Source organism: Xyrauchen texanus, chromosome 6 (assembly GCF_025860055.1).
Source record: "Xyrauchen texanus isolate HMW12.3.18 chromosome 6, RBS_HiC_50CHRs, whole genome shotgun sequence".
NCBI classification, from domain to species: Eukaryota; Metazoa; Chordata; class Actinopteri; order Cypriniformes; family Catostomidae; genus Xyrauchen; species Xyrauchen texanus.
The window spans coordinates 19,836,250-19,844,887 of NC_068281.1; the positions used below are offsets into that span (position 1 = coordinate 19,836,250).

Sequence of the window (8,638 nt, forward strand, 5' to 3'; positions counted from 1 at the left end):
CCGGTTTTAGTGGCATGCTCCACGGACCGCTTGTAGCGCGGGCATGACCGTTTCTCTGGTGCTAGCGCGCCACCACTAATCAGGAAGAGAAATTAGGTAAAATAACGGCCAAATCCCACACGTTTGGTAATTTACTTTTATTATTTCAGTTTTTATCAATGTCTGCAAAAATATGCACAATTAAATGATACACACAGTTCTGTCGTTTAGAGGCATTTTTTTGATTAACCTGCTAGTTGCGCCGGCGGTTGTTAGCTTGTCAGCTAGCTCGTGGGGACACAACTAACTCGCACGCGTTTGGCAGCTGGTATCACTTTATGTACCAAAATTAGTTGTCTTATCACATATTATAATGTTAGGTGCTGTTCTGTTTTAGGTGGCACTATATGCTTGGGTTGTGGAATGATTTAGTGTTAGATTGCTAGAATTAGCATCAATGGTCGGGCCTTTAGAAGAAAACGACCCGCTTTATTTGCTTGAAAATAACACTCCTATGTTTTTCGTGGATTAATTTATGTGCTTTCCAAACTGATCACGATATCATTGGCTGAAATGCTGGGGGATGTTTTCTTTTCCGGTGTTGTGTCGAACTCCGTTTCCCCGTCGGGATCTGTATGTTACATTCTCCGCTGTCAGAATGCGTTCCCCCATGCACAAATCAAAGTCTAACCCTTCCTTACCCTACCTACCCTAAGCATAACCTACACAACCACATACACTATCAGGGCTAGTGGGAGACTGATTACGACGGGGAACACAATTCGATGCAAAACCTGTATCATTTCATCCATTGGTGTTCTGTTACTCGGCTTCAGGGTAAAGTACTGCCCGACTTTACTCCACGTGATACGATCCACTGTCCTCTGGTGCTTCGACTGCCTACAGCTCAATGGATTTTAATACCACCCATGCCCAACGCTTTAATGATTAATCGAATCGAGCTGCGTGTACTGCGTTTTGTTTCTGCAACCCATGATTCTTTGTTACACGCACACAATGAAGATCAAGTTTTCTAGGAATATTCTTGTGCTAAGATGACCTTTGGTACCATCTCTATCTGTACAGATGCCAATGCATTTTGAGTCTACACAATTATTGGGTAATTGGAACGATAGCATTTTTACTAGTGTTAAAAAAAATGAATTGGGAGATTTATTTTTTTTTAAAACAAATTATTATTTTTTTATAAACAACTTTGTCGATATCCATCAGATTTTCAGGGGTTGTTCTGTTCCAGTGATCCAGTTAAAATGCCATCTGATTTGGCGAAGAAAAAGGAGGCAGCCAAAGCTCGTCAATGCACCAAGAAACCAGACGAAGTAAATGGTGATTGTGAAAACCCAGAGGAGCAGCTTTATGGAGCTGCTGAGTTGAATGGTAAGAAACGATAGATTTTCAATCTGTCAAACTTTTTTAATTCTTGTTGTTTTATCACAGTAACTGGCATGTTGGCATCTCACATCTCATCCCAACAGCACTGATGTGCACATCAGCAGCTCTCTCTCACCTTTCATGGACAGGAGCTACTCTGTGACACTAGTTTGGAGCTCAACTCTGGCCGTCGCTATGGCCGTATTGGGCTCAATTGAACCGGTAATATCCCATAAAATATCAAATCTGCTTTAATGTCAGTATAGTAGGTGGGGATGTACAATTAATAGTTATCTTTTAAAGCTATATATATATATATATATATATATATATATATATATATTAACTACGCAGCACTGATCGGTCACAAAATTAAAACCACCTGCCTAATATTGTGTAGGTCTCCCTCATGCTTCCAAAACAGTGCCAACCTGCATCTCAGAATAGCATGCTGAAATGCTATTCTTCTCACCACAATTGTACAGAGCGGCTATCTGAGTTACCGTATACTTTGTCAGAGAGAACCATTCTGGCCATTCTCTGTTGACCTCAAGTAGGCATTTCTGTCCGCAGAACTGCCGCTCACTGGATGTTTTTTTGTTTTTGCCACCATTCTGAGTAAACTAAAGACTGTTGTGTGAAAATCCCAGGAGATCATCAGTTACATAAATACTTAAACCAGCCCGTCTGGCACCAACATTTGATCTCGGTGACTAAGACCGTGGCATGATTGTGGGTGCCAGATGGGCTGATTTGAGTATTTCTATAACCGCTTATCTCCTGGGATTTTAATGCACAACTTTTTTTTTTTTTTTTAAGTTGTCTCCGTATGGAGACAAAAACAAAAACCATCCAGTGAGTGGCAGTTCTGATACAGAAATGCCTTGTTGATGAGTGAGGTCACTCACAGAATAGTGGTTACAGAATAGCATCTCCGAATGCACAACATGTTGAAACTTGAGGTGAATGGGCTACAAAGGCAGAAGACTAGGCTATGTTTATCCAGTATTTAACTGTACAGTTTTGGTCTTGCACCAACAATTATGCCACGGTCAAAATCAGCGAGATCATATTTTTGTGAACATCAACTGAAGCTTCTGACCAGACGGTGGTCAGGTGTAACAAATAAAGTGCTTTGAGAGTGTATGCAAGTAAAAAATTATTGGTAATGTAACATTTGTGAATAAAACTATACAAATTATATATCCATGACATACTCAATTGACCCTTCGCTAAGCTCTGCCCCCCTTGGTTACCGTTGCTTGCTCTAACAAGCTCTGCAGAACTCCCCATAGGAATGAATGGGAGATTGCCATCAACGCAGAAGTTTTTGGCAAAATATTCTCATAAACGGAATGGGTAATGCTATTTCTTGGGCTGCAATAAAGAGTGAAATTGTAACGCATATTTATCTGATGTTTTTTGTAAAAGAAATTGCTAAGTTACACCGTAATTTGATTGAAAACTTTGCAGACTGTGATATAACAGTCGCCTAAAAAGAGAAAAGTGTCACTTGATAGCAATTAAAAACCTCAGCATTAGTGTAAGTGAAAAGATCTGCTTTAACGTCTTATAACGCACTCTTTATTTACTATCACCTTTGTAAGGCGGGTGCCAGCGAGTCTGGGCTACTCCTCGAGAAAACAAAAGGCTCTCGAGAATTAACATTTGAACTCTCTCTTGCATATGTAACAGCAACATCTGAGACGCAGAAAACAGTGCAGCTCGCACCTCAATTTTACAGTTTCATCTCCCCCTCACTTAAAGCTCACTAAAAACCTATGCAATGTTAAGTGTGTACAAAAAGTAAATATACATGTTTGGTATCATTTAAAGTGTCTCAGTGTGCCTGGTAAACTGGTCTCATTCTCCCATCCAAACGTGAATGAAAAGCTAAAGTTATAAAATATGAGAAATGTGGTGTGCCCTCCCCCATATCCTCCATACAAACTACCTCCTGTATGCAAATCTACAGGAATCAAGAACCCATTCAATTACAAATTCTGATCCCACAGTTGTGAACCCCTCAATAGGGGACCAAAATCTAATTCTAATGACAGACACCACCATTTGGTAAGCATATTGAATTATCTGGGTTTATAAGGAAAATGGGCAAAAGGTTAGGAGTCTGTAGGTAGACTTCCCACATGATCGCTGTGTGTAGTTCTCATTATCAGGTAAATATTTCTATAAATTCCTCAATTTATGAATTTGTTGTTGTTCTATTTGATCGATGATTTCACTCTGAATTGGATTTTGAATTGTTCTATTTACCTGGTCAATAAATTGTAAACATTTGATTTTATTCTGACTGACTCTGAAATTGTTTTCCAAAGCAGATTAAACAATTCGTATGTTACCGCAAGTCTGCGTCAGATTAGTGACTAATATTTGGCATCAATTCAAGTGTGCTTGGTTTGCAAAGCCAAAAAGGGAATTTCCATTTAGAACAGCGAATGCCGCTTGACCAATCTAAATTCGAGTGTGTCTTGCCTCTGTTTTAATTTGACGTTTCTCCAGATAAGTGTATGCAGGAAACCACGCATGGCCAATCCAAAGCTATTACAAGAGATGGTATGTTGGTCAACTTACATCTGTAATAGTGGCCGTGACCTCTACTGAAGAAAACTTTAAGTTAAATTAAAGTGTATGCAAGTCCATGGGGGCTATACTGAAGTATCTTTGATTGTGTAAACGTGAATGTGACCGATCTTAGGTATATAGCAATTAACTCTGTTTGACGATCCAAAGCTGATGAGCTTGTGATCGTGAGACCCGCATAAAAGAGAAAAACACCTCAAAATGACATAGTTTCCTTATCTGAATGGGTAAAATATAATTAAAGAGTTAAAAAGAATAATCAAACATAAGCTCGCTTTTAATGATGCTCTGACTCCATAAATGAAAAAGGTTTTAATGATATCTGATGAAATAACGAGGTAATACATAAGAGAAAATGTATTTCATTTAATCTTGTTGCGTAAAAGGAAAGACAGTAATGTGCAGAGACCTTCGCCCGTGTTGTTGGAGACCGCCATTGGACCAATAAATGGGCTTACACCTTTACGAAGATCTGAAACCATACATAAATTAATGTTAAGTTGTTAGCTTTATTTTACCTTGGAGAAAATGTAGGTGTCCTCGCTAATGTTATTCATATTTGGGAATGATAATGACACACTTGAATCCATAGCATGCCCTTAATATTTTTTTGAAGAAACGCACTTCACTCCTGTAGGGTCTCATTGTAAAAAGGCTAACGCTTGTCAGAGTAATGGTGGTGGGGCAACTGTTGCTAAGACAGTATTGGTCAGAAATACTTTTAAGGCAGGGTTTAGCAAAGGGTTTCAGGACTGTTCTGTTTGTTCATTTTTGTTTATTCTCCCTCTTCAGCTGAATGTGAGAAGCTGATGGAGCTATATGAGCATTTGGAGGAGCTGGACGCTGATGAAGCAGAGATGCGGGCCTCGCGGATCCTCCACGGTCTGGGCTTCACTGCTGCTATGCAGCAGAAGTAACTAAGACTTCAGTGGTGGCTGGAGGATGCGTGTTGCTCTTGCTCGGTAGGCCTTAAACTCTTGATTACAACCCTGAAAGTTCAGAGCTGTTGGGAGATGATGTAACAAAAGGCCGAATGATAGCACAGTTGCCTTGGTGTAACTGTGCAATGACAAAAACTGTCAGAAGCATTTTGTCTGATCCCTGAAGCTATTTGGCAATGTATGCCTTCTGGATTTGTATATCTTTAATCAATCGCCTGAGGTTTTTATGGAATCAATCACTCATGAATTTCCTTTTAATTTAGGGCACTGTTCCTCAAGCCTTTCATGTTACTTTTGGATGAGCCAACAAACCACCTGGACTTGGATGCATGTGTGTTGCTGGAGGAAGAGCTCAGACAGTAAGCTGCTTTGTTTTTAAAAATAAGACTGTGTATGCCATGTGCACAATTGCACATGTGAAAATTGCTGTTTAATGTGGGTTGTTGCTGATGACATGATGTGAACAAAAGGCCGAATTGTAGCTCTTCCTTCAAGCAGTTTGTTCTCAGTACGGATAGAGCTTTGACAAAAACTAGACCGAAGCGTTTGGCTGATCCCTTGGCACTACCCAGATGCGGCTGTGTTTTGACTATGTCTAAGCACTCCGTTTTAAAGTCATTCTTGACAAAATATATTTTTTTTTTTATTTAAAATTTTGGTTCTCTTTCCTTTCACAGGTTCAAAAGAATCTTGGTTTTAATATCTCATTCACAGGATTTCCTCAATGGCGTTTGTACCAACATTATTCACCTGCACCAGCGCAAGCTGAAATATTACACAGTAAATGGACCAATAATTTCACCCTCAAATCACTGAGTTATTCCCCTATAATTGCAATTATGCTGCTTTATTCATTAGCTCCTCCTTTTTTCCTGTAAAGGGTAATTATGACCAGGATGTGAAGACCAGAGAGAAATCGGATTAAACGGTTTAACTGGGAACAAGACCAGATATGAAGGTGAGCGTTTTCTAAATCTCATCTCATGATGAAATCAACCTACATGTCCTCTTCTCTAACTGTTCATCAAATGACTTGTGTTGTCTTGACAATGCCATAATATTTTATTTTACACACGAGAGTTTTTCCAAAATCCCTATACCAAGACCTAAATTATCGAAACTCCTCCTGCAGCTTTTAAGCTACATCTATCAAACGTTGCACACTCTTTGCTATACATTTTCGAACTGATCAGAATAACAATTTAAGCACAGTGGCGGATCGACAATTTGAAAAAAAAATCACTTAAACTGCATCTGAATATCCATACTTCTCTACTATTGGGGCTTTTCCACTGCGCGGTACAAATGTACCCTGCTCGCTTTTAGGGGGTTTTCCACTGTGGATAGTACCTGATACTAAATGTGATGTAAAAATCCTGTAGATCACTGATTGGTCAGGGAGAATCCAGCGTCACTGGATTTCCGACATGTGACTTCAACCCGCTAGTTTTAAAGTTAGCAACAGCTATAACGGTATCATTTGTTCACGTGACTTTCGAATTGTGAAAAAATAAATGGCTGTGCACAAAACCACGCCAGGTCAATAAACGAGGTGCAGACGGTCCACTCGTTAGCGATAAACGAAAAAGTCTCTCAGGAAGTGTCTCAGATGGTATGATTAGAAAACACTCCCATGTGAAGATTGGCAGATATCATCAGGAATGCTGGATTACAAAATTCATTTATATTGGGCATTTCGTTTTCCCAAAGTAGCTACACATATTTTTTTTTTATATATATATATATATATATATATATATATAACTATAACTTTTTCAAAATCAAATTTGCTTTGAAACATTTATAGAACCTTTTATAGACCCTGCATATGACAATGTGGACAGCCAGTCTTAAAGATTGTATTTTAAAAACAAATTGCAGTATGAACGAGTCTTTTGCTCTGCAGAACAAAATGGGCGTTTTAAAAAAAAAAAACAAGGTTGGGTATTTTCTACCGCTTTACATGATTTTCCCTACATTCATTGGATGGTTCAAAAATACCCATTCTGGTTTGTAAATGCCCACTGGTTACTACATTGTCTTCCCTACTTTCATTGTGTATTTGAAAAAACACCCATCTTGGTTTGAAAATGCCCATAGATTGAAAAATGCCTATTACAGTTCCGCAGAGACCAATACTTTGTATGAACAGTCTAATTCATGATATTGATTACAAATCTATATTTTATTATTATGCAATAACGTGATCTAATCTGTGATATGGATCAAATAAGTTATTTATAAAAAAAAAAAAATCTGTAGCATCTAACAGAGCAATTGGAGCTGGATCTTTCTCCATTTGGAGTACATGAAGTGTTACCCCAAAATTGAGGAGATGAGGAAAATCATTGGTCGCTACGGGCTCGCAGGCAAACAGCAGGTGGGTTGTACTCTGAGTTAGAAATTTTATTTTTCTATTTGTGGCATTGTCTTATGTCTTGCTGTGATTTACTCTACAGATGAACCTACATGTCAAGTTGGCGACTTGATCTCTTAAACTAGGTGAGCCCCATTAGGGATCTGTCTGATGGACAGAAGTGTCTGTTTTGCCTGGTTGGCCTGGCAGAACCCTCACATGCTCTCTTGATGATCCGACCAATAACCATGATATTGAAACCATTGAAGCTCTGGCTGAGGCAATCATTGACTTTGAGGGTGGAATGATGCTGGTCAGCCACGACTTCAGGCTTATTCAGCAGGTATTGTAAAGCTGTTTATTTTTTTTCCATGCGTAGTACTTTATTCGTTTTTCTTTTTCTGAAAGTTACTTAAGTTAAAGGAAATTTTGCATGTTTTTCCAATACAAGATCACTGAATTCTTATTTAACTATCAGTGTCAGACTAATGCAGTTGACTTTGTTAAATCATGGCTTAATGGTTTTTTTTTTTTTTTTTCTTGTAGGTTTCTCAGGAGATCTGGGTTTGTGAAAAGCAGACCATCACAAAATGGAATTGGGAAATTCTGGCCTACAAGGAACATCTGAAATCTAAGATTGACAAACGGACGCATGATCTATAGCTAGTAGAGACTCCATAACACACAAATTGCAACATCTCTGTCGACCCAATTATTGCTCCAGGAAATGCTTGCTGATTAGACTGCAGCCAAAACACTTTGTTTCAGTGCCACCTTTTACACTTGAGTCCGTTACTGGGGTTGCCACTGGAGACAATTGTCGTGTTTTATTTGTTAATATGCATTATAGTATTTGGATTTTCCTTTTGGGAAAAAAATTAATAAAAATCCTATTAAAATCATGGTTGTGCACTTCATATTTTGTTTATTAGAACTGTCCTGTCATGTGACTGTTCAGGTTTATAGGACAATGGCTGAAATATAAAAGTAGATTTTTTTTATTTTTTTTTTTTCTCATTGTTTAAAGTTGTATTGGAAATATTGAGATATTAAAGTGTTTATTTGTGGCATTCCTTTTTTTTTCAGCTTTAACAGAGGTTTGTCTTTTGCAGTTTGTTCTATCTATTGCATCAATTTCTTACAGATCTGAGAAACCTGAACTCTGTTCAGATAAATTGTTAAAGGTAATGTTTTATAAAAACTTGCTGATGCTAATTGCTCATACAATGATCTGGTACAACATTAAAACCACCTGCCTAATATTGTGTAGGTCCCCCTTGTGCCACCAAAACAGCACCAACCTACATCGCAGTATTGCATTGAGATTCTTCTCACCACAATTGCCCAGAACCGTTATCTGATACCTTTG

The 8,638-nt window shown here is 38.4% G+C and overlaps 1 pseudogene; it reads left to right on the forward strand.

The window, feature by feature from the left end:
- The first annotated feature begins 42 nt into the window (after positions 1 to 42).
- LOC127645171 (ATP-binding cassette sub-family F member 2-like) lies at positions 43 to 8,187 on the forward strand (annotated as a pseudogene).
- Positions 8,188 to 8,638: the final 451 nt, after the last annotated feature.